Source organism: Sciurus carolinensis, chromosome 19, assembly GCF_902686445.1.
Source record: "Sciurus carolinensis chromosome 19, mSciCar1.2, whole genome shotgun sequence".
In the NCBI taxonomy this organism is placed as follows: Eukaryota; Metazoa; Chordata; class Mammalia; order Rodentia; family Sciuridae; genus Sciurus; species Sciurus carolinensis.
Window position 1 is genome coordinate 29,237,374 of NC_062231.1, and position 24,785 is coordinate 29,262,158.

General features: G+C 55.8%; 1 protein-coding gene across 1 annotated transcript in view; it reads right to left on the bottom strand.

Moving 5' to 3' along the window:
* The window catches only part of Frmd4b (FERM domain containing 4B), a 248,651-nt gene that overhangs the window by 182,231 nt on the left and 41,635 nt on the right, over window positions 1–24,785 (bottom strand). Inside the window, exon 2 of the mRNA XM_047534882.1 lies at window positions 2,883–3,011. The gene's annotated coding sequence lies outside the window, so the exon portion shown is untranslated. The remainder of the gene's footprint in view (window positions 1–2,882; window positions 3,012–24,785) is intronic.

Genomic DNA, 24,785 nt, shown 5'->3' on the forward strand with positions numbered 1-24,785 from the left:
TCATACACCATTGGCATCGCGAGAGGACCTTTGCAGACTCGGGGCGCGGGTTTTCCTCTCGGGTCTGTTCACCGCTTTCCTCCTGCTGTATGCAGTGGCTTTGCCTTCCCGTTTTCTAAGAGCTGGGTGAACGCATGTACCGTACGACGTGCCTCCCTGGCATGTTACGGGCACGATTCGCTGGCATCGATGACCAGCACCACCACCTGGTTCCAGTCTCGCCCATCGCTCTAGAGAGTCGCTCTGCACCCGCTCGCAGGCCCAGCCTCCCGCCCCAGCCCCCCACGCTCCAGTCCAGCCTCTGCCCCTTCAAATGCGCCTAGGGAGTCCGTCAGTGGGGTTGTCCGTGTTTGTGCTTTCCCGTCACGCGGCATGAAGCCGTCCCAGTTCAGCCCTGTACGAGCACAGAGCAGAGCTTCCCTTTTTATGCCTGAATGGCAGAGTGACCGCCGCGGAGCGGACCTCGTCCTGTACTTGTGACGGTGTCTCCAGAGACATTCCCAGAGTCTGCTCTATCACCTGGCCAGCAGGATGGACGTTTGGACTCTGGTCAATGCTGCCAAACTGGTTTCCAAAACCTGGTCCCCGGGGCATTCCCACGCAGCCTGAGGAGGGCTTGGGTCTGCCGCTTCCAAAGGGTGCTCCTGACTTCTGCTCCTGGCCCTTCATGGGTGGAGCCTGGCTGCTCAGAGTGGGCGTGAGGCAGGCCGAGCAGGTGGGCAGTGAGGGCGGAGGGTGCCAGGTCCTCCTCCAAGTCCACCTGGATGGTCCGCGGCCCCAGGCAGAGGACAGGGCCCAGCACGGAGCGGGCTTGTAGCTCTGCAGGCAGCACTGAACTCAGTGGATAAACACAGGCTCTGTGACGCTGGAATGTGAGGGTCCTGCGCCTGCGGGGACTCTGGAGCCCCACTGGCCACCCCACCACCCAGCAACTCCAGGGCAGACCCCACCAGCAGCACCTCTGCTCGGCCCTGCCCAGCACCTGGGGACTCTGGTTAGGCTACCCTACCTCGCTGACTGTGGCTGGTATTCCAACCTCACTCCTGCCCACAGCGGCCTCCGCGAGGCTCCTGGTTCCTTCCTGCCTCTGCTCCTGGACTCCCAGGCCTGCCAATCACTAGCCTCGTCCAACCACTGAAAGAGCTTGTGCTCCTGAGGGCAGGGACCCCCCTCTTCCCTCCTCCACTCCCCAGATGCAATCCGGTCGGGATTTCAGACCCTGGCCGCAAAAGGGTCCTGGGCCTGGTGGATCTCGGGCAGGTAGGAAGGGCAGGTGGGAAACGGCTGAAGTCCGAGAGCGAAGCTCATCCCCAGCTCGGCGAGCGAGGCGGGGCGCCGGGCAGGGCCTGGTGAGCGGCTGGCTGAGCCACCGCTGCCCTCCTCCTGGGCTGCCTCCCCCTCCTCTGCCGCTTCCTCAAACAATTGAGCTCAGACCAGGACAAAGCAGTGCTGGACCCTGCTGGCTGCAGGGAGTGGACACGCCTGCCCGCCCTCCCGGGTGCTGGGGAGAAGGATGCCGGGAAGTGGTAGGGCGAGCGCCGGCTCCGGAAAGGGCACCTTCCGTGAGTGCCAGAGAGGCCCCAAGAGAGGACCTGGGGCGGGGCAGGGACAGGACCCCGGGGCAGGAGGCGCTGCACATGCGCGTGCGTGTGCGCCAGGTCGGGAAGGGCAGGAGCGGGCACCCAGCACCGGAGACCCGGCCGTGGCGGAGGAAGAGCGGAGCCGGCCCTCGCCAAGCGCAGCTCCCAGCAAGAGCCCGAGCATGGCGGTGTCCCTCGTCTGTGTCCTGCAGCATCTCAGGGACTTGAATGGAGGGGACCATCTGAGTCGGGCACAGCCCTGGCGCTCGGTCGCTTCCCACCACTGCCTGGTGCCCTCGGCTCCTGAGACGCGGAAGGGCCAGCACCAATGTGCCGGGTTGGGGACCCTCGTCCTCGCCCGCCTCCCTCCAGCCGCCTTCACCCCGTTAGGACGAGCCCTGGAATTTCCACCGAAGTGCCCTTTACTCCAAGTGAGATCAGTGACCAAAATAACGCGGGCCCTTTCCAGAGCTGCGCCTCCTCCCAAGGGCTCTGCCTCATGGTCCCTGCCTGCTGCACAGCCCCCGGGGGCCAGTGCCAACGTCACCCATATGTTATGGAAGAGGAAACTGAGGCGAAGAGAGTAACCTTTGACCACAGTAAAGCCACCGGTCAGGGTGGATCAAGACACTTCTCCACGGCTGGGGATGGTCCTGCCCTTGGGGTCTCTTAACTGTGTCAGCACTGCTTCTTACCCTGTGCACTTTACAAATGCACAGTTCACGCCATCGCACACTGTACAACACCCTTCAGATCACCTTCTGAGCACAACCTTTGGATATGGGCTCAGGAAGAAAGGTTCAAGCCTCACGCGGCAGAGCCACCTGTGCCTGGCCATTGGGTGGCTACTGCATGGTCACAGCCATGCACGACCATCTGAGTACCTCACTCCCCTCTCAGTGCAGCAACTGGAAGCAGGTGAAACACAACTACTGGTTTTAGGGACACAAAGTCCACCACAACCATCAAACTGGGAGGAAAGCCACTGCTCTCGTGGAACGAATGCCCTCCCGGTTTTGCTCTCCGCGCCCTGGGCAGAGGCTGGCAAAGTGCGAACAAATAGAAAACGATTTCGTGAGTGTGCATGGAAATACGGACCGGCCGGGCATCTGGCTGCGGTGCCGTAAGAAGGACGCTGTTCGTTCTTTCTCCCTCTGGAAAGGGAACCTCGCTCTACAAAACGCATGTCTGTCATTGAACTTTTCGGCGTTCGGCTTTATTTGGAACTATTTGTGGGTTTTCTTCCTCTTTGCTAGTGACACAGATGCCCGGCGCGGCCCCTTCCCGTCCGGTCCCCCTTACCTTCAACGAGCGCTTGTCCCGCTGCCTGACCTCCTCGTGCCTGTGGCGCTGGGCTCCGGGTTTCGGGGGCTGCGGGCCGGCGTCATCTTTTCCTGGCGCGCATCCTCCCTCTGGGCTCCAGGTCAGAGCCTGCAAGAGAAGCACAGCGCCTTCACTCCGGGCGGTGGGAGCCGGGACCCCAGGCCAGGGCTGGTCGGGCTCCTGCTAACCCCCCGGCCAGCTGCAGTTCAGTCCCAGCTTCAGAACGACCCCGTTAGGAGAGATCTGGGTGCAGCTCTCTCCAAATCCAGATGCGCCCGGCTGGTCCTCACAGCCCAGGATCATGCCGACTTGGCTAACAACCCCCTTGCCACTGACCAGCTCAGGCAGGCCTCACTGGCTCTGAGGGAGGACGTGATGGAGGCCCCCAAGCCGCCGATGCCAGTGTACCCTCAGGGCTGTCAAAGGGGAGAACCCAGGGACACACGGCCTCAGGACTACGGAGCCAGGGCTCCAAGTTGGGGCTTCGGCTGCGGTCAGTCTCCCCGCAAATGCGGGTGGAGTCCAGGGCGTTTGGGCCAACAGACATCCTCACTCACGGGACTGGTCCTGTCCGCTGAGAAGGAAACGGCTTCCCCAGGTGGTCGGCCTGCCTCCCTGCTGCCCGCTGCTTCCCACACAGGAGACAGGAGGGCAGGGAGAGCAGAGGCCCTGGCGTGGTGGCCACCGTCCCCCCACGCGGCTGATGGAGCTGCATGGCAGGACCCCAGGGCGCCTCCACCCCCGGACCCCCTCGCGGCTCACCCCATGGGAGGTGTGGGATGGCGGGGCAGAGGCGCGCCTCCGTTCCTTCCCTGGTTCCCCGTGATGCCCCTACAAGTCCGTCTTTCCTACAGGAACTCGGTACTTAAGAGGCACAGTTGGGAGGGCAGGTGGTGTGGGCTGGGAGTTTCCTGCAGGCAGTATTCTCCATTTAGGAGGAAAACGGAGATCGTTTTAGGAGGGAAAACAAAACAGGTCATGTACAATTGATCTCCTGAAGCGGAGAGAGACTGCTTTTATGTTTTCGTTAAACCCAAAGTAGGTTTCGGGGGTGAGCCCTGGTGTTCGTGGGGCAGGCTCCGCGGGGCTGATGGCTTGGACGGGACCACGGAGAGAGGAGCTCTCCATTCGTGCGCTTGGTCCTCGGGATTTCTGCACGAAACCTTGGGCTCAGAAAGCTCTTGCTAGAGGTGTGCAGTAGTCCAGGGCCTGCTCTTCAGACAGGATATGGAGGCCAGAGAGAGAGGAGGCCTGGCCTCCGCACGTGCCCCGCCTCTCCACTCTCACGTGTCCACCAGGCGGACAGAGCTTGTCCAGGGGTTAAGCCCCCTGCACGCTGACAACCACAGCACCCCGCGTCACCTGAAGGGACCGCTTAACTCCCCCAGTCCATGAGCAGACGCCGCAGCTCATACCAACTCAGATCCCAAGGACGGGAACAAGCAGACACTTCCCGATGGCCTACAGCAGAGCTTATGAGCACTGGCCCCGGGCCCCACAGAGCAAGCCCATCACTTCCGTCCCACTGAGGCTTCCGGGAACTCCAAGAATAACACAGAGGTGATCATATCAGGAGACGGGGCCTGAGCCGGGGAGGCGACATGCCTGGTCTGGGGGTGTGCAGCTAGTGAGCGCTCACCAGCTTCCTGCCCGCAACAGAAGCACAATAAACCAAGGACACGCCGGGCGCGATGGCCCACACCTGCAGTCCCAGAGGCTGAGGCAGGAGGGTCTCAAGTTCCAGGTCAGCCTCAGCAACTTAGTGAGGCCTTAAGCAACTTAGCAAGACCCTGTCTCAAAATAGAAGATGAACAGAGCTGGGATGTGGCTCGATGGAAGAGCGCACCTGGATTCAGTCCCCGGCACCAAAATCAATCAGTCAATCAAGGAAATACACATCTATTTAAAAATCTCAGAGGCCAGGAATAGAAACAGAGTGGACGGTATTTGGAAAGAAACTAAGGAGGAGAAAGGTGGGAACTGAGTCTAAAATGTGGGAACCGAGTCTCTGCGTGCATGAGGGCACATCAGATCACTGAACATACCAAACATGCAAATGCTTGGTCCTCAAGGCCAAAACACCCACCACGAAAACATCCACCCTTAGCACTCGGTGACGTGCTGTGAGACCAGACGCCTAGGGATGGGCGAGGAGGTCAAGGTCTCCCCGAGTCAGGTGGACGACCTTGGGTCACCCAGGGTGTCAGGCTGCTGAGCAAAACACCCCAGGCTGTGGCTTCACCAGGCGGGTGGTTCTGGAGGGTGAAGGCCAAGACAAAGCATCAGCAGGGCGGGTCCCTCTGGGGACACCCATCCTGCAGATGGCCTCTCCGCAGGCCGTTCCTCTGTACATGCATCGCTGGGGGCCCTTCTGTGACTACGCTTCCTCTTCTCACAAGGACCTAATCAGGTTGCATCACAGCCTCTTGATACAGCCCCAGGCTGAGGCCCGGGGTCAGGGCTTCGGTATGTGAGTGTCGGGGGCACGGCACACCAACTGCACTCGCTGCGCCATCCACTCTGGTGCCACAGCAAGGAAAACCCAGCCCCCAAAGTGACCATCTGCCACCAGTCACCGGCCTTGGTGTCGCTCACGGGAAGCGGAAGCTCTCTAATACTGAAATCAAGTTCTGGAATCTAAGGGTCTCCTGTAAGTTTTAGGTTAAAAAGATAGAGGAGGGAGGATCGTGAGTCAGTGAAGTTGGGTCACAGTGTCTAAACTAGAGATGGGAAGACAACCGCCTGCGGGTCACGCGCGGCCAGACACCAGCTTCTGTAAATAAAGTTTTACCGGCACCCAGTCAGCCCACTCGCCTACATAGTGTCTATGGCAGCCACGAAGCTTCCACTGCAGAACTGAGCAGCTACGGGCCGACGCTCTGGTCCTCGAGGCCAAGGCACCATCTGGCCCTGTCCAGAGAAAGCTCCCAGCTCCTGGTGTAAAGCACACTGAGCAGGGTTCCCTGCGGCGAGCTTCTCAGGGTCACGGACTGTGCGCCTCCAACCTTCCGTGAGAGGACAGACGGTCCAATGGCCTCTTACCCGGCGTCCTTGCTTACACCAGATCACAGTGAAAACTGTAGAGTTGAGATCGACATGGGAGAGTCGATCCTTTGAGGAAAGAGCCGCGGTAGAACCTGCCCTGCCACGTTGCCTCCAGAATGGCCAGTTTCTCTTCAACCTTTGTAGCAGATAAAGTTTTCTTCAAGCTGGTTGTGGTGGCTCATGCCTGTAATCCCAGCAGCTCAGGAGGCTGAGGCAGGAGGATCACGGGTTCAAAGCCAGCCTCAGCAAAAGCCAGGTGCTGAGCAACTCAGTGAGACCCTATCTCTAATTAAAGTACAAAAAAGGGCTGGGGATGTGGCTCAGTGGTTAAGCACCCCTTGGGTCCGATCCCTGGTACCGCCCCCCAATTTTTTTTTCCTTCAAGCAGCACATGAATGAGTTGGGTTTGTATAGGACCAGCCCTGTAAGAGGACGCACACCTTCCAAAACAAGACACTCACCACCAAACACTCGGCGGAACTGAGCTGAAGCCAGGTGCAGGAGAAGACTGCGGCGGCACATGCCCAGCAGAAGGTGTGAATCTGCAGAAGCCGAACACGCACTTGCAAGGACTCCACTGCAGCCGGATTCTTTCTCATTTTACCTAAACTGGGCCTCTCCCACCCCATTTGCTTTTCCCCAGCGATGTCTTTAATAGGACCTGTCTTCTTGGGAAATGCTGAAATCAGGTTGGAGGGTTATGGATCAATCAACTAGACAAAAGACATGCACAGTGCTTCTAACTGATTATAAAGGAAACGCAGGATGAGCTACAGACAACATCATTTCATACCCTCCAGGTCGGCTATTGACGAAACAGAGAATAACAGGCACTGGTGAGAATGTGGTCAACAGGAACTGCTGTGCTCCGTTAACGAAAATCAGCCTGCAGTACTCAGCAGATGGAACCTACAACTGCCACATGGTCAGCACTGCACCTGTGGCATAGGCCCTGGGCAGCTGGAAAGTTTTCTACACTGACATCAGTGTTAGTCACAGTAGCCAAAATGTGCAGACAGCTCGAGTCCACTGACAGTAAGCTGTGGCATGTCCATTCAGTGGACATGCGCCCCTCAAGAGAACGAAATTTGGATACGTGGTAAAACATGGATGGATCTTGAAGATACCATAAGGGAAGGTGGTCACGCAGCAGGACAGACGTCGGATGATTCCTCTCCCGTGAGTTACCTAGAGCAGCCGATTCACACACCTGAGGCAGAAGGGAGGCTTCCAGGGGGTGCAGAGTTGGGGAATGAGAAGCTAATGCTCAAGCGGTGTGGAGTTTTATTTTGGGATAATAAAAAAATTCTGGAGGTGCTCGGTGGTTATGGGTGCACGATGTTGTAAAAATTTACTTAATGCTACTGAACCGAGCATTTTAAAATGGTTCAGATGGTAACATTACATGTATTTCACCACAATAAAAAAGTGTTCAGAAATAAAAGCCCCGGAGCATGACTGTGTGGAGCGGGGGCAGGACTTAGAGGCTTCGACCTCAGTCGGACGCGTCACTCTGCTAGAAACCTAGCAGCTGACAAACTCCTGGCTTTCCTGGGTGAGCTTCATAGCGTGGCCGGCAGAGGGAGCAGGAAGAGGACGGTGTCAATCAAGGCAAGACTTTGGGTGGCAGCCAATGGAGCGGCTTGGCCGGCTTGGCCGTTGGGAGCTCAGAGTTGAATGCAGAGCGGCGGGGGTACCGGGGCTCGCCCAGACCCCTCTGCTCCAGAACCACCTGGCCCTGCCCTCGCCCTGTCCACCCGCTGTCCACTCAGCAGCCCGGGGAGTGAAAACCCAGCAACACCAAAGAAGAAGCCACCACCCCTTCCCACCGGCTGTCTGCATGCTGGTCCCACCTCCCACCCTTTTTTTGAAAGACAGAGCCACTCACAATTTAAATGCCCCACGTTACTTCCTCCAGTCCAACTTTCCCTGGGGTTTTGGAGGCCACCACTGTCATGCATTTGGTGGACACAGTGTGTGTGTGTGTGTGCACAAGATGCCTCGTGGTTGTGTGGCTTGTAAAGCTTTTAAGAAGAGTGTCATGCCATCTGCTACTTTCAACAGCACGGGGGATGTTTTCACTCCGTGTCTTACAGATCAAGAGCATCAGCTGTTTGTGGTGCTCTGTCACTTGACCCCTGCGCAGTCCAGGTCTCCATTTCAGGACCGATGACTAGGTGATGCCCAGGGTCTGGTCCTGACAAAGGTGGGGCAGTGCACAACCTTCCTGGCTTTCCGTCCAGAGCGCTCTGGGCAGCAGCTCAGGTGGCCTGCGTGAGCATGTGCCTGCAGGGCGTGGACACGAGTTGGGTTTTCCCCTGGGACTCCCCACCTTGGCAGGGCAGCTCTGCCAGGGATTCGGAAATGAGGGCCGGTGCTTTGTGAGCCAGGCGAGGCACAAGCAGGGAGGCCACCTTTAACACAGGGCAGGAGAGTCTTGAATGACAAGACCTGTCCCCGCAACAGCTGCCCGCGTGCGGGCCCTGGGAACAGCTGCCGATCTAGGAAGATGCTCGTGCTGCAGAATCTGTGCATCGGCAAGTTAATTAGAGGAGCCTGCTCTCCAACGTGCCACCTGCCACAGCCGCGAGCGCCTTCTGCCCCGCTCCTCGCCAAGTGCACCGCCAGCCGTTGAAATGTGGAGACTGGGAAGGAATAAATGCAGCCTCTCGTGACTCTGCACTTACTGGAGGGGTGCGGACCTTCTCACAATTTCACTGTGCCTTCGAGTCTGCTCCTGGGGAAGCCCTTGTTAATAAAGGGCCCATTTTTCTACTGGAGAGTCTGGATTTTCCTTTTCGGTTTTGGGAGTTACGTTACAGCTTTGGATGGTTATGTGGGGCTGCAAATGCCTTCTGCCCAGTTTGTCATTTGCTTTTAGTCTGTTGGTGACAGGTGCAGAAGTTACACACTTCAGTTACAGCGAAATTTATTCAAGTTTGAGTGATTTTTTTGTGCCTCCTGTTTAGAAAATCTACTTTATTTAAATATAGAGCTGTCTTCTTTTTTTCCCACCTGAGGGTTTAAATTTTTTATTTCTTATACTTGAATTTTTAATTCACCTCGATTTATTTTCGTATAAAATGTGAATTAGGAATCTGATTATTTTTCTTGTGGAAAATCATTTTTAATAGCACCACTGACTTCTGATACTCTGTATTTTCCACTTTGACATCCAGTATATCCTCCATCATATGAAAAGGTTCATGTTGGTCATTGGTCACTGGGTTCCCTGTCCTATCATTCTGTCTCACTGACCTATTTTTTAGTTTCCCTGTATCAATAACATAGTGTCTTAATTACTCTGGCTTTATAATAAATTTTGATAAGGGAAGACCTCATTTTTTTTCTTTTGCAAAACTCTTACTAAATTCTTGCACTTTTTACATTTCCGTTCAAATTTTAGAATGCTGCTGAGATTTGGCTTTGCACTGCAATGAATTTCCAATCATTCATGAATGCCCAGCCTTTTATGATACCGATATCATTCGTATTACACGGTGCATCTTGTCACTGCTTTACCTCTTCTCGTACATCTTTTTCAAAGTTATTCTGAGTGTCTACCCAGGGTCAGGTGCTGCAGTGATCTTGAAAAGCCCTAGCCTGGGGAGGTGCACCTGTTCTTGCAGCGAGGTAAGGCACAGCCTTGGCCCTGTCCACCTCCTGGTCTTTATCTTGCAAGTTCATCTTGCCAGGCTGGCAGGACTTTGTGTCCAAAGAGCAGTGATCCACTGGAATGCCGGCTCTCCTGTGAGTCTTTGAAATGCAAAACAGCAGCTGGTAAGCGCCCGGCCCCCAGGTCCTCCCAGGACTATGGCCACAGGGCTCTCTGTGCTTCACAGGACCCCAGGCCTCTGCCTCTTATCTGGAGCCAATGTTAGGTCCACACAACGCTGACCTTCCCTCCCCACATGTTCTTGGGAGATGCTCCTCCTCCCTCCAGGTCCAGCAGAGCTGCCCGCAGGTACCCAGGCCCACTAGTGGTTGCGGGAGCCCGTCCTGCCTCTGCCTCACATCTACAGCGGCTCAGCAAGCCCCCCGATTTCAGGGGCCCTCCCTCACTCTCAGGAGTGTCGGGTCCGGGTTACTCCAGCGGGATTTTCCCAACTGAGCTGACTGCTTCCATTCCAGGGCCAAGCTCATCGCTCTCCATCAGCAAAAAAAAAACCAGCAAGACCTTGACACACACTCACCCAGCAGATGGTTTCCAACCACCTTAAGATTTATTTTAATGGGCAAAAGTGGGTCTGAGTCTCTAAATGAAATGGTAAACAGCTCAAGGATCCAATTTCAGCTAAAATCTCATACCACAAGGAGAAAATTAAGCAATTCTTAAATATTTAATAATACCCTGTGATTTTTTAGACTCCTGGGCTCCAAAATTATTGACAAAGTAACTTCAAAGCCGTAATTAACAAAAGCAGGCAACCTTCCAAGAAGCTTCCCAGAGCAGGAGGAACCGCTGGGACACCAGGCCAGCAGGGGGCTTGGGAGGGCCACACCCACAGTGCCCGGCCGTTCTGAGGTCGGGTTGAGTCTCCCTCCTGCTTATGGCTTCGGGGTCTCCTAATCCAGGAGTCTGAAATTCCAGCCCCGCCTGAGCTCCTGACTGCCCCTCCCGCTGCATCCCCTGCTGGTCTCCCCGTCTCTTGACCCCCCACTCTGGGCCCCTTTCCCTACCAAGCTTGGTGGCCTGTGTTCTCACCACCGCCTTTGGGCCTGGGGTCCCTGCTGCCCGATCACTGCTCCTCCTGCTCCTCCACACATGCACCTAGATGACTCCCTCTTGTTCTCCCGGGTCAGGGGACACGACCTACTCTGAACAGGACCCCCTCCATCTCTAGCCCCCGTGTGTGGTCCTCCACAGGGTCCTGGCCTCTCCCCCACCAGAACGCCAGCTCCAGGAGGAGGGACAGGCTGCTTTGTCTGACCACTGCAGGATCCCCACAGCCTGGACAGCACACACAGCACACACCCAGGGGCTCCTGGTCACACCAGGGCTTGGCTTGCAGAGTTGACACGCACCCTGCCTGAAGGCAGGTTGCTCCTGTGCGGAGGAGACACATCTTGCTCTCTGAAGAGCCACCCGTCACCCCACAAGGAGGCTGGACTCCTTCCTCAGAACCCACAAGCTCCTTGGAGACATTTAAACCCAGCGGACAAGATGAGCCGCATCTCCAGAGCTGCTTGACCTGTAGGAACAGGGTCCTGTGGGCTGCCCCTGCTGGTGTGGGCTCAGCTCTGGGGTTGGTCCTGTGTCCAGGGCTGTGCAGGCGGGGCTCTTGCAGGGCTGGGGAAACCGGCCAGGCACTCTGGCCCAGCCAGGCGCTCGGTCCACTGGGGCTGACCATTCAGAGTGGAGGCTCACATCTTAAGTGGGTCTCACACCAAGGCCATTCTCTCCACCCGCAGCGTGGGACGGAGGTGACAGCCAGCTGCCACACCACGTCTGGTATACAGGTCCCTTCCACGGGCCTCACTGCTCTTAGGGCGATTCCCCTAGGTTGGCCTCACCTGATCACACCTGCTGTGTACACCTGAGCGTGGACTCAAGGTCCAGGATGGAAACAGCGGAATCTGGGGTGGAGTCAAGATCTGAGAGGACCAGCTTCAGAGAGGCCGAGGGACCAGAAGGGAGACACTGCACAAGGCATCTTAAACGGACGCCAGTGGGGATGTAGCTCAGTGGTAGAGTGCTTCCCAGCATGCCTAAGGCCCCGGGTTCAATCCCAGAACCACAAAATAAAAATAATAATAACCTAAGCGACTCCCCGCAAGCATGGGCATGCAGGTCGTGAGCAGTCCCGGGCTTAGTGCGCTCTCTCCTGTGCCCGCGCTGTAGCGAGACACAGAACACCACCCTGGTGAGACCCTTCGCGTCCCTTGGGACTCCACTCTCCTCTGGCTCCCGCCCTGCCCCAGGCAGCCACCAGGGCTCCCCATCCCCGCGTGGGTGACAGGTTTTCTACCATCTCACGTGATCGGAATCACACAGACTGAGCTTCTTGTGTGTCCGGCTCCTCTTGCTGTTTTTTAAAGCATTGCCTTTTACTCACATACAAGGTGAGCACCTACTTCTGGGGTAGCATATGATAACTGATCCGGGCACACGGTGCGTGTGATCTCGGGCGGGAGCAGTCCTGCCTCCTACCGCGTCTTCACTTCCACGTGCTGGAACTCAGGCGCTTCTCCAGTGGTTTGGAATACGGATGGATTGTTCCAGCCCACAGCTGCCCTGTGGACAGCACAGCGCTCTCGAGAGTCTTCCTTTCTTGGGGATCAAACCCAGGGCCCCGCACATGCTAGGCAGGTACTGGACCACTGAGCCTCAGTCCGGGCCCTTGTTCGTTGCTACTGTTTTGTGTCGTGAACTCTGTTGTGTGGCTTTAACACAGTCGGTTCATCTCTTCGTGGATGGACACGTGGAGAGCTGCTTAGGGCTTTGTGAATGGAGCTGCCGCAGGCTTTCCGGTACATTTGTGTGGACCGTGTTTCCATTGCTTTTCAGTAAGTGCCTCTTGGTGGTGTGGCAAGGTCTTATGAGAAGGGTCTTAAATTTTATAAAGTGCTGGAAACGATGTTCTAAAGTGGTCTTCCATTTCCAAAGGGCAGCGTGGGGGAGTTGCGCCCGTCCTCCATCTTTGACATTTAGCATGGTCACGGGTGCGAGGGGATCGCGCTGTGATTGGCTTGTGCTTCCTTCACGGCTAGCGATGCTCCGACTCCTTCAGGTGCCTACAGCCACTTTCCCGACGCCTCCAAAGGGCAGTGTGAGAGGCAGAGATGCAAGAGACCTCAGGGTCACAGTCTGAAGAAGAGACTTATAAGTGACCTTCTATCCCCTGCACAAAATCAGCTTCATTTTAGAAAAATTTAAAAGCTGCCTCCTGGAAGAGGATTTGTAAAATATTGAGACTACAAACAGCAAATATGTTTAGAGATGAAATTAAGAGAAATGAAAGCAACATCGGAGTTTTGCTTCGTGTGGGTCCCTGGAGCCCTCCTGGGGGCCAGCCCCCCACCTGCAGGTTCTGCATCCACAGACTCAGCAGAGGCGGGAGGAAGTTCCTTTCCAACACGGCGGCGGTAGGGGGTGCGTGCCGGGCTGCCTGCGCTCCACACAGGCCCGCATTCGGCTCCTTACAGCGTTCACGCTGTGCTAGGTGTCAGGAGGAGCTCAGACCTCCCAAAGTCCGCGGGGACCTGTGCGGACCCTTCCCACCGTATCAGGGCCCTGAGCACCTGCGGTTTTGGTATCCGAGGGTCGCTCACCCGTGAATGCCGAGGGAAGGCTGCGTGGGTCTGTGGGGCGCTCCTAGAAATGACAGGGCCCGAAATCACGGGAAGGGGCGAGGACTGAATCAGCCTGATCTCAGCAAAGATGGCAAAAGCTCTGCTCTCCTCACTTCCCATTCCTGCCACTTCATAGACCATGGGCTTAATTATTCACAGCATCTTTTTATATCCAGCCTCGTAAAACTGTAAGGTGAATTATTACAAAATTAATATTCAACAGGCTTTATATAACTCTGCTTAATGCCACGCATAGCTCAGTTTTTATCACCCCCAAGGCCTCTCAAGATCTATAAATGAAACCAACTTAATAAGACACCTTGTATTTTAACTCTGGCATTAACGCCGTGACCCCCGGAGAGGCCACCGCATCTAGAGCCGGCGGCGTGACTGAAGTGGGCTGTACGGGGAGGCACACAAAGCCACCAACACGCTTGTTCCAAGAACCTCGAGGTGCTAATGGAGCGCAGCTTGCTCTGCTTCTGGAACATTCCCACAGGCGCCACCACAGATTGTTTTACCACATAGCACAAAAGAGTTTCTGACTCGAGCTACCATCACCTCCCAGGATGACGGGTTTGGGTTTCACCCCCGACCCCGCCCAAACACACGTGTGTGAACTTCCCGCCAAGGAGGAGCCGGCCAGTCCATGCCGCCCAGTGACCGCCTAAGAAAGGCCCAGAAGAATGGACTCACCAGCGGGAGGCCGGACAGCGGCTGAGAAGCGCTAGCTGCCACCCGGGCCTCCTGCCTGGGACTCTGAATTCTTAGTCCTGTTGTCGTTCCCCTTTTCATTAGGTTCAGGGTAGAAATACGTTAAAGCTCAGAGAAGAACAGAGGAAACTGCTGGATGCTGCCTGCTGCCTGCACGCAGGACCTCCGGCACGGCGGCCCTGGGACCTCGGGGTTACTTACCCCCCCAGCCTCAGATCCCTTGTCGGGGAGAAGAGCAGAATAAGGCCCCCGAGGCCGTGGCGAGACGACTGGGGCACAGCAGCAAATGGCTTCCCGCAGCGCCAGGCCCCGCAGTGCCAGGCCCCGCAGTGCCAGGCCCCGCAGTGCCAGGCCCCGCAGCGGGAGCCGTCCTGCCGTGTCCCCCAAGAGCCGCCCACGTGTGCAAACTCCGCTCCTCTCAACAAATAAACCAGGGCCGGCCGGTTGCTCAGCAGGGGAGAGCCCGGCCAGCACGCAGAGGCCCTGGGCTCCACCGCAGCACCGCCAGGAAGACAGAGAGAGCGCAAAGACCCCTCTTCTGTGGCCTTCTCCCCTTGACAGAGCGTCCGCCATCGAGAGTCATTCTTGGTGGCCAGCATTAAACCAAAGCAGCAGTGAGAATTCCAGGTGTCAAGTGCCACCCGGGCAGCTGCTGCGGGGTTCCTGGCTGGCGTCTGAGAGGTTCGGGGCGCCCACGCCACAAGAGACGGACTCCTGCTGGCCTGGCCTGAAGGCCATCCCTGGCAGAGTTCTCAGGGGCCACCCGGCGCTTCTGCCCCCAGTGCTCACCACCCCGTGCCGTCCACAGGGCCAGGGCGGCGACCTCAGAGTGACATCTGCTCTCTTTTCTCCTACACACATACTGCCACCTGTATCCCCGAGACTCTGGAAAGAACGGCCGTCTGGCGAGGGGCAGTGGCTGAGGGGCAGGGGCTGAGGGGCAGAGGGGGCCAGGTGGCGTGGGGCTCACCAGGTGGACCTGCCTCCTCACTGGACGGCACTCTGTGATTGACAAGCAGAGTCTGCACTGGAGGACGGCAGTGGCGGGGTGCTGGGCAGCCAGGCTGTGGTCCTCCCCGTATAGACATGAAGGCTGGGTTCCTGGCCAGGAAGGATCAGGGCTCATCCAGAGCTGCAGAGACCCCGTGGCAGCGCTGGGGCTAGCAACCGCTCCTGATGGCCTGTGGCTCAGTCCCTCCCTGTGCCTGGCTGCCGCTCTCCTCTGGTGTGCTGGACGGCTTCCCGTCTCAGAGCCCTTAGGTGGTCCTGGCAGTTAAACTCATTCGGCTCCCTTCTGTGATGAACAGACTACGCCAAGACAATCGAACAGCATCACTCCCGGCTCTGGGCCCGGCTCTGGCCACAGGCAGCCTACAGCTGCTGGCAGCAGGCACAGTCTATTCCTACAAAAGACGGCCAGTGCGTTCCTTCATGTGGGTCAGAGACACCAAAACATGCAGGAGAGACAATCAGGGAAGGTCAGGGGAGGGGTTCTTCCCTGACTCTCACGTAATGGATTTCTTCTTTGTTTAATGGACCTCTAAACAGGCAAAGGGGGAAACCAGTGTTTATAATATCTCAGTTCTTGGGAAACAGCTAGAGTTTGTTCTAGTCCACTGCAGGAAAATGGAATTCACTCTGAACCTTTATAATGGTGAGAAAAACTGACGCCATTTATTCCTTCATACATTCAACAGGCATGACTAAGACATTCTCTAAGACGTTCTCTAAGGAGTTCACTAAGACGTTCACTAAGACGTTCCCTAAGACATTAATTAGGTGTTCTCTAAGATGTTCACTAAGACGTTCTCTAAGACGTTCACTAAGACGTTCTCTAAGACATTCTCTAAGACATCCACTAAGGCGTTTTCTAAGACATTCGCCAAGGGCCCATGAGTGCTGGGTACATCAGACGCCAGGTGCAGCCAGCTTGACCTCACATGCAGGCCATGGGGAAAGGTGCTCTTGAGCTCAGAGCTATAGGAAGAAGATGGCCCCCTCAGAGAGCATCTTAGCGCCCTTAGAGGCAAGGCGCTGAACTTGTTTCCTGTCATGTTCCAGTGAGTGACCTTCAGCCAGTCACATAAACTCTCTGCCCCAAGGTCTGTGAAACAAAGCTAAAGGTTGCTGCCCCGTCAGGATCAAGTCAAGGCTCACTGCACTCCCAGGGAAGCCCGATGCCCTGCGTGGAGCCACGCCCAGTGCCAAGGGCTCAGGTGTGTGGATCTGCAACAGGAAAGGAGCCCGGGCGCAGGGGTGGCGGGGAGACTAGTGAGACTGCCCTGCCATGCTCCTCCTAGAGACAGGTCAGGAAGCACGTGCCACGGGGCCGGTCCCAGAGTCCCCCGGCAGGGCTGTCTGAGGGGAGCACAGTGGGCCACCAGGAGAGTGCCCGTGATTTCCAGTGTCCAGGTGGCACGTTGACAGTAGTGAAGGGAAATGTGCAGATCGAGCCGAATCCCGTCTGACCCAGCAGAGCCGAGTCCACCATTTTAACAGAACTGTGCTAGCTGGTGAGGGTGGCACTATGACCATCTGTATCCTGTTTTGTATAGGAAGCTTTCTTTTTCTTTCTTCCTTTTTTTTTTTTTTTTTTTTTTTTTTTGGTACCAGGGATTGAACCCAGCGTCACTGAGCCACATCCTCAGCCATTTTTATTTTTTATTTTGAGATAGGGTCTCACTGAGTCGCTTAGGACCCCTCTAAGTTGTTGAGGCTGACCTCAACTTGCAATCCTCCTGTCTCAGCCTCCTGAGCTTCTGGGATTATAGGTGGGCACCACTCAGCCTGGCTGGGCGTGTGATCTCTTGGGCACACCTCTGGGTATTCCTGTGCTCCACTAACATGGTAAAATGGCCCAGGTGGGTGGGTTAAAACCTGGAGTCAGTTCTTTTTCTATAAAATTATTTGCATGGCCCCCCTAAATTGTGTGGATGCTTTTCCTTTATATTTAAAAAAAAAAAAAACTTTAATCCTTCCAAAGTACAGCTTAATTTTCCAACATTCAGCTCGCCATGCCTAGAGAGAGTAGTGAATGTGTGCAGAGATGTTTTCTACCTCAGCGACCTACATATCCACCTCCTCCCTGCTCAGTTTGCCTCTGGAATGACCCCAAAGCCCATGTGGAAGAAGCTGGGTCCTAGGGGGCACTTGGTGGTGGCAGAACCATTAAGGGGCAGGGCCTGGCCGGAGGCTTCCTGTCATGGGTAGCGTGCCCTCGAAAGGACAGCAGCCCCCACTTCCCCTCTTCTCTTTCTGTGTCTGAGCCACGAGATGAATGACTTTGCTCTACCACTTGTTCCTGACTCTATGTTCTATCCAAGAGGTCCAAAGCAACAGGGCCAATTGGTCAGGGCTGAAACCTCCCCAACTGTGAGGCAAAATAAACCTTTTTGCTCTATAAGTTGACTTGTCTTCGGTGCCTGTTACAGTCTCAGGAAGCTGACTGACACACCCCCTCCTTCATATTTCCCCTGACTCGAGTCTCAGCCAAAGGAGGCGGTTGAGGGAACAGTGACGGCTCCCACCTCCTGCTGCTGTCATGGATCTCTCAGCTCTTCTGCTTCAGAGTGGAGTGGGGGAAGAGGACAGCCCCGGGGCCTCCCTCAGCAATGGGGAACAGTGGGTAAGTACTTCAGTGTCTTAGTGGATCTTTTCATCGCTGTGATCAAAAGACCTGACAAGAACAACTCAGAGGAAGAAAAGTGTATTTTGGCTCATGGTTTCAGAAGTTTAGTCCATGGTGGGCCAATCCACTGCTCTGGGCCCAGGTGAGGCAGAACATCATGGCGGAAGGACATGGTGGAGGGAAGCAGCTCCCTTCTGACGGCCAGGGAGCAGAGATGGAAGGGCAGCGGGGCAGGAAAGAGGCTCCCTTCCAGGGCTCTTCCCAGTGGCCACCTCCTCCGCCACGCCCCACCTGCCTAGCTACCCTAGTCGGACCAGAAGAGCGCGGTGCAGCCTCCTGCCTCTGAACACTCCCACACCATCAGGAGCTTGGGGGACAGCTCGCATGGAAGCCACAGCCCCCGCCTCCGGGTGCCTGGGTCCTGGGGAGAGGAGGCCGGCCGCGCTGAGCTGCCGTCTCTCCGGGCTCCCCGTCCCGGGCTCCCTCTCCCCAGCCCTCCCTCCTCTGCCAGGGGCTCGCCTCCCAGGCTGGCCTCCTGCACCAAGGTGTCCTTGGGGCTCTGCTTCCTGAGCCAGTTTGTAAGAAACACCGAACCAGTAATGGTAATGATGCCACAGAGCCCAGAAAGCTCTAGAAGAGGAGCGAGCCCCGCGGCCTCCAGGACACTCACCCCTTGTCCAGCTACTTGTCTGGAAGGACAGAGGACCTGGAGCAACGGTCATGCATGCCGTTCTGTGGAAGTGTAGGAAAGAGAGCGCGGGCGGGCTTTCTGAGAAGTCAGTACTTATGCTGGATTCGCTCAGACTTGATTTGAAGAGCACCCGCCTGCTGAGTCCCCCGAAGAGGCCGCAGCAGAAGCCGATCCTCACAAACCTCAGGGCCCGGGACCCCGAGACGGAATCTGCTCCCCTGAGTGTGTCCGCGGGCGCGGGTTTTATGTGCTGAGGAATCGCTGTAAACGCGACTCTGGTGCTTCTGTGCTCACGATCGATGGCCTTCTTTGCCCAGCAATCGCGTGAGGGTCTTGCCTCCTACTTTTTACTCTCACTGCATGCTAGTTCTTCAAACACCGTAGTAAATTATGGTTCTCTGGTTCCTGCTTCGGGATCGTTTAGCTGATTTAACGAGCTCTGTCTAATTACTGCGTTTCACCTTTCGTATTTGAGTGTAGCCGTGTTGTGTCTGAAAGCACTGGTAGTAGTTCAAAGAGAAGCAGAAATAATGAGGACGGGCAAGGCAGCCCTCTGAGTGTTCCTGGCACAGAGAGACTCCTAAGAAGGACGGAGAGGGAGGCGTCTGCGTCTTCACGGAGCCACTCGCTCATAACGCATCGCACGTTGACACTCGCGTGTCCCGGGCACCGTGGAACAGCTGAACGGCTCCTGCCGGCTCCTCCCAGCATCCCTCTGTTGGGGCAGAAAACACAGCCAGCCTGAGCACAGCTGTCCTCCCTACCCGCGGGGTTGGTTCCAGGATCGCCTGGACGCCTCAGTCCACGCATAAAGCCAGGCAGTGTTTGCTCGTGATCTCCGCACAGCCTGCCACGCTTGAGAATGTTTATCGAGAAGTTCAAGACCGGGCTCGCTATGCGGCCCAGGCTGGCCTCGAGCCGCAGGCTCCAGCGATCCTCCGGCCTCAGGGTCCCCACTAGTTGGGCTGTGCACACACCACCACCCTGGGCCCCATCCTCTGGGCTCTAGGACACCGGAGGTTACAGGACTTAACACGATGTCAACTGCTCCAGTCATCGCATGTCATTCTGTCTAGGGAACGAGGACAGGACGAGAAGCCCACCACGCTTAGACCAGATGCGGCACTGCCGTGGGCTGAATGCTCAGAGAGGCCACTGCACACGGAACCCTGGCTTCACCGTTTCCTAGCCCAGGACCGTGAGCCCGCCAATCGACGGATATGGGCCTCAGCTTCTCCATCTATCAAAGGGGGCTTCAAACAGCGTCTCCCTCCACGAGGTCTCTGAGACTGAGTCAGCACCATCGGGGTGCAGAGGACGCACGAGAGGCCCTCGGGGACTGTGCCGTGCTGGCACTGCTTTGTCCTGGTTCACAGCCCGCTGCGCAGTCGCGGCTCCCTACCGCCTGTCTGCTCACCCATCCCGCCCTCGGCTGTTGGCCTTTGCTTACGGCTGGCCTCCCTCTCCAGGTACAGGACCCGCAGGGTCTGCGGGGTGCCGGCACTGCGTGTGGCTATGGTCACGGCAGCATGAGCCCTCCGTGAAGGAGCAGACGGACTCGAAGGCGAGGTTCGCTCAGGACGCGTGCCCTGACTCACCCTCAGAATCTTCTGGAAAGTCTTTCGACAGATTTCCTCCAGGCCAGCAGCAGGCACTTTTCTAGGACGGGCGATACTAAATATTTCAGGCTTTGCAGCCGTGAGGTCTCTGTAGCGATTACTCAGGCTCGAAGCTCCCACGGTGCTGCCAGAGCAGCCACAGACGTGGATGGACAGGTGCAGCTGGACTTGGCCAGCCTGCCCAGAGGCCACCCCCTGCTGTCCTTCCCTGGGTCGCTGGTGGGCTCCTAGCCTGAGACCGTTGTCTGCACACTTATAAAGCCTGCTCCACCTGACCTGAGCAGGTTAGAGGACGCACAGGTGCCTTCCAGCTCCACGCGGAGCCGAGATTCTGCCGTTCTTAGTTTTCACAGAGAAAAACGACTACGCTCACTCGACACCATCTAGACAGCAATTTTGATGTTCTTTCCAATGCAATGCATTTGGGTGTCAGCATTCTAACCCTGAAGTTTTTATTCTCTTAACAATTCACTTCTCTCCTCTACCAGAATTTTGAACAGCTCCTTCAGTGGTGTTGAAATCTAAAGCATTTCTCTGTGTGTGATCTCCTGTCAGTTCTTTGTGACGATTTCATTGCTGTGTTGCAAGTTATTAACGGAGCGTTGCCTTTTGCACGTGCGAGCAGCACAGTTCACGCTCACCCCCACTTGGACAAGAGGATCCGCAGCAATGTGAACGGTAAGACAGTGAGGGAGCGATGCTGACGGTGCCGTTTCCTCTCCTTAAGGGACTCTGGTTCTCCTGAAGATCGTGAATGCTGAGTGACAACACCCTCCGACGCTCCAGAGCAGCCCCGAGTGCTGGAGAGCCCTGGTGTGCACAGGACTGTCTGCAGACAGCTGTGGGCAGTGGGGTGCAGGCAGCTTGAGCCACTCGTGCAAAGCTGGGCATCGGGCGCGTGGTGGAGAGGAGACCTCGATGTCTGCAGCCCTGCTATGCAGTTCCTCCTGAAGCACAGCACAGGCCTCCCGTGCCCTCATCCGGGTCAGCCGTGCACAGTTCAGAGACAGGGCACGGTCTTGCTTTCTGTCCCGAGAGGCCCTCAGTACGGCTTTCTAGGTTCCTGAGGCCATGTAGCCGGGTCACCACAGCCTCTGATCAGCCAGCCTGTGAGGCACCGTGGCAGGAGATTCCTCCAGCCCCAGAGAGGGATGGCAGCAGACTTCTCCTCCCCTCTCCCCAGGACGCTGTAGAGACACGGCGATTGCACATCACTCCTCCCAAGACATCTGGAAGGAGACAGCAGCCCGGAAAGTTTCCCTGGGGCCCTTCCCAGTAAGCTGCCATCTGGGATGAGCCCAGGCTGGTAAAACCTGGGAGAGGAGTGCTTCATTTTCTTTTCTATAAAACAGGAAACGGGGGCTGAAGATTACCACCATGCAATGACTCAGGAGGCAGCAGACGGCAGATGTTCTGAATGCAGAGACACCTTTCTTACAGAACCGTTCTTGCTCATACAGGAAGAGGGAACGCAGAACAGGGCTATTTTGAACCCTAATGAATTAACGGGTCGGTGAACTAATCACTAACCATCCATCATAGAGGGACCACCTGATGCAAGGGGGGTCCCGAGGGAACAACACAGCATCCGGAAAGTAGTCCTGAAAAGACAGAATTGAACCTGACCCTGATCAAACCCGGATCCGATCACCAATGACGGGCAGAGTCGCAAGAGACGAACATGGTAAAACCACACGGGGTCAGCAGAACCCAAGATGCTGGAAAATCCTATGAGCAGATGACCAGCTTCTTCAACATCTACCTTATAAAGGGAGAAACAAAAGAGATGGGAACGTGCAGATGGAGAGAGACTCAGGACATGTCCACCAATCCCAGGAAGGGGAGTTACTGAGGTTTAACACTGAGGGGTCACTCTGACGTCTTTCAGGGAGTGAGATGGTCTTTGCAGAAATCCAGGCCCCATCTTTTGGAGATGCACTTTGGAGTATTTATGATATGATATGACGATATGATACTGGAGAGTCGGACAGCTGGACCAGAGCCACGGCTCTGTGGGGCCATTGAGAAGTGGAGCCAAACCTGGTTCTGCAATTGGGAAGGTCACTCTGGGTCTCTGAGCTCAGCTTTTCCGTGCTCTAGAACGAAGCCAAGACTACCTGGAGCCCTTGCTGATTATTAGGAGAACCAGCACCTGATTGACGAGTGGCATGATTTGAACCCAAATCCCCCTGACTCCGATATTCAGACCACTACCCTGCGCAGTCCAACACTGAGGTCCCACCATCTGTCATTGGGCTATGGAGAGGGACATGAGTCATTCACGCAGGGTCACAGTAAGCCTGTCACTCAAAACCAAGCTTCCCAGGTCTCAGTTCTAGCTTTCCCACGGCCAGTCATGTGACAGTGGGCAAATCACTTGCCCTCAACAAGCCTGAGTTTTTCATCTGTAAAATGGGTTGATGGAAGAACGTGCCTCGGGTTTTTAGGAGGAAGGAACGAGGTGGCCACAACCATGGTCCCGGCCCCTCTCCATTCCAGTGTCCATCTGCAGCTGGAGAGGTAGAACATGACTCCTCTCCTGACCCCAGCTGCCTTGGGTATGGGGACGGAACTGTGCCAGGTAAGTGGAATCCCAGCACAGGCCCTCCTGCTGCCATGCCAGAGTGACAGCTCTCTTTCCACATCCTGGGAGGGTCAGCTGGACTGTGAGGCCCCTAGACAGCGAGAGCCCCACAATGTGGAGAAGAGCCGCTCCCCGGCCATCTACCTGCAGGTTCAGGCACACCCGCAGATAAATGCGGCCACCGGCCTCGGCCACCCTGCCTGGAGTAATAGTTTGGCAAAGAGCCAATGCTCAGTAAAAACATTCAACATGAAAATGGACCAAAGTCCGATTTCGTTGCTTCTTCTGTGGCTTTGCTTGAGTAATTTATTTTCTATTTAAAATTTTAAGGATCACAGATCATTTCAACCATCTGCAAGTTCCAGTTCATGGACTTTGTGCACACCCAGCTTCTTCCCCTTTTCCGCCTCGTTCTGAGGCAAATCCACCTTACGTACCTCTTCCCGCACGACTCGTTTAGATCCCCTACAAAGTGCAGGATGCCGTGGCGGCCTATCCACCGCCCACTTCCTCGTCCTCCATCCAGGGCCGCTCCCCTGCTAGCCCCTTCCCCAGGCAGCCAGAGACGCGGACCCCACTCCATCCCCAGAGGTGGGCCTGTCTGGTCTAGGGGCAATTTCATCCCTGTGTCAGGAGCAGGATCAGGAAGGGGAACACTTCTGAGAAGACGTGGGGGGACACGTGGAAGACAGGGAGACACGGCCAGGGAAGGGGGATGCGTCTGAGTAGTTTTCTGCTCTCCCAAGAGGCAGCCAGAGACACTCTGGCCCCTGTGTTTTCTGGGAATGTCATCCTCTCTGGATATGGTGCTCAGGACTAGAGCAGTTGAATTTGCTCCCGAGACAGTAGCTGAGCTAGTAGTGAGGATGGTAGAAGAGGGGGAGGAAGCCGAGAACCGGATGAGAACATTGATCCTCTGAGTCCAGGAGGCCAGAGGCCCACCCTGCCTCCAGGTCTGCTTTGTGGTGTGAGCCAGCTGGAGCCCAGGCATATGAACTCGCTGCTGATCCATCCCACCGTGTCCTCAACACAGACCACGAGCTCAGAGAGTCAGCACGGGAGGATGCAGGAGACTCCAAAATGGCTCAGACCAGATAGGAGCAACTTCCTCCTCCTGCAAGCCTAGCACAGTGGCCCTGGGCAAGCCAGGGCCTTCCACCAGCCTCAGCACCCCAACCTCTGCATCTTCAGTGTGCAGCCTCCCTCTGCCCATCTGAGACAGTTGTCCTGGCTCCTACCAACACAGACACACTCAGCCACCCGCCCCTTAATGGGCAGAATCTGGAGAGACATGGCAAGCATCTCGCCTCATTGGTCAGAGTTGGTCACATGATATCAGCTTCTGCAAGGGCAGCTGGAAAGTGTGGCGTCATTCTGGAGGATGCACACCAGTTCTGTGACAGCCAGGAAAAGGGGGAAATTTGGGGACCCAGCTAGCAGTGTACTACAGGAGAGGCAGGTTTAATGGACCCTTTTCATCAAAGCAACTTCGGATGTAAAGGAAATGATGGTGAGCGTCCACCAAGTGATTCAGCAGAACCCATTTACTTAGAAATACAAATGACCTGCTCAGCTCTCCTTTTAAGGTGGATCCCAGAAGGATCCCCAAGATTATCAATGCCTCCTTACCTCGTGTGTGGTGACTTAACAATGGAACTTGACCCATTTCCCTCCATTAAACGGCACGAGGGGGGTTTAATTACATTCTGCTTGATAATCACCAGGATTCCACAGCAAGCTCCTATTTCACAAGATTATTATTATTAATCAGAGTAATTCCACTTATGGGAAAATAAAGACAGACAGATAGAGAAAAGTGATAGAGCTGGCAAGAAGCTCAGCTGGGGAGCCGGCCGACAGGGCAGTAGAAAAGAGGCTTACGCAGCTAAGGCATGAGCGCCACTTTGATTTAGCAGCAGCAGGTTTTAAACGATGCATGAGAAGCCACCAAAGCGAATCCTTTCTCCACAGTCCCCTCAGGGTCAAGTACCATGTTTCAATTATAATTTCACCAAATTGCTGGGTTGCAGCAAATGCTTCACATTAATAGCAGCACAGCACAGTTCTCCGTGGGATGGAATCTGAAAATCTAGTTCAGAGGCTTGTTGAAATACACCCCAAGATACCCAGCTGCAAAACACATTAAAGACTCCGAGATGATGGGAAGATTTCTGATCGGTATTCCCCAAAGAGGCTACTTTTGCAGAAAACAAGTTTATTATTTATAGTAGCAAATAAGATTTCTCAGTGCAGCCGAGGAGCCTTCTTGCCATTATATCAAGAAGGCTCCATCGCACGGCCCATTATG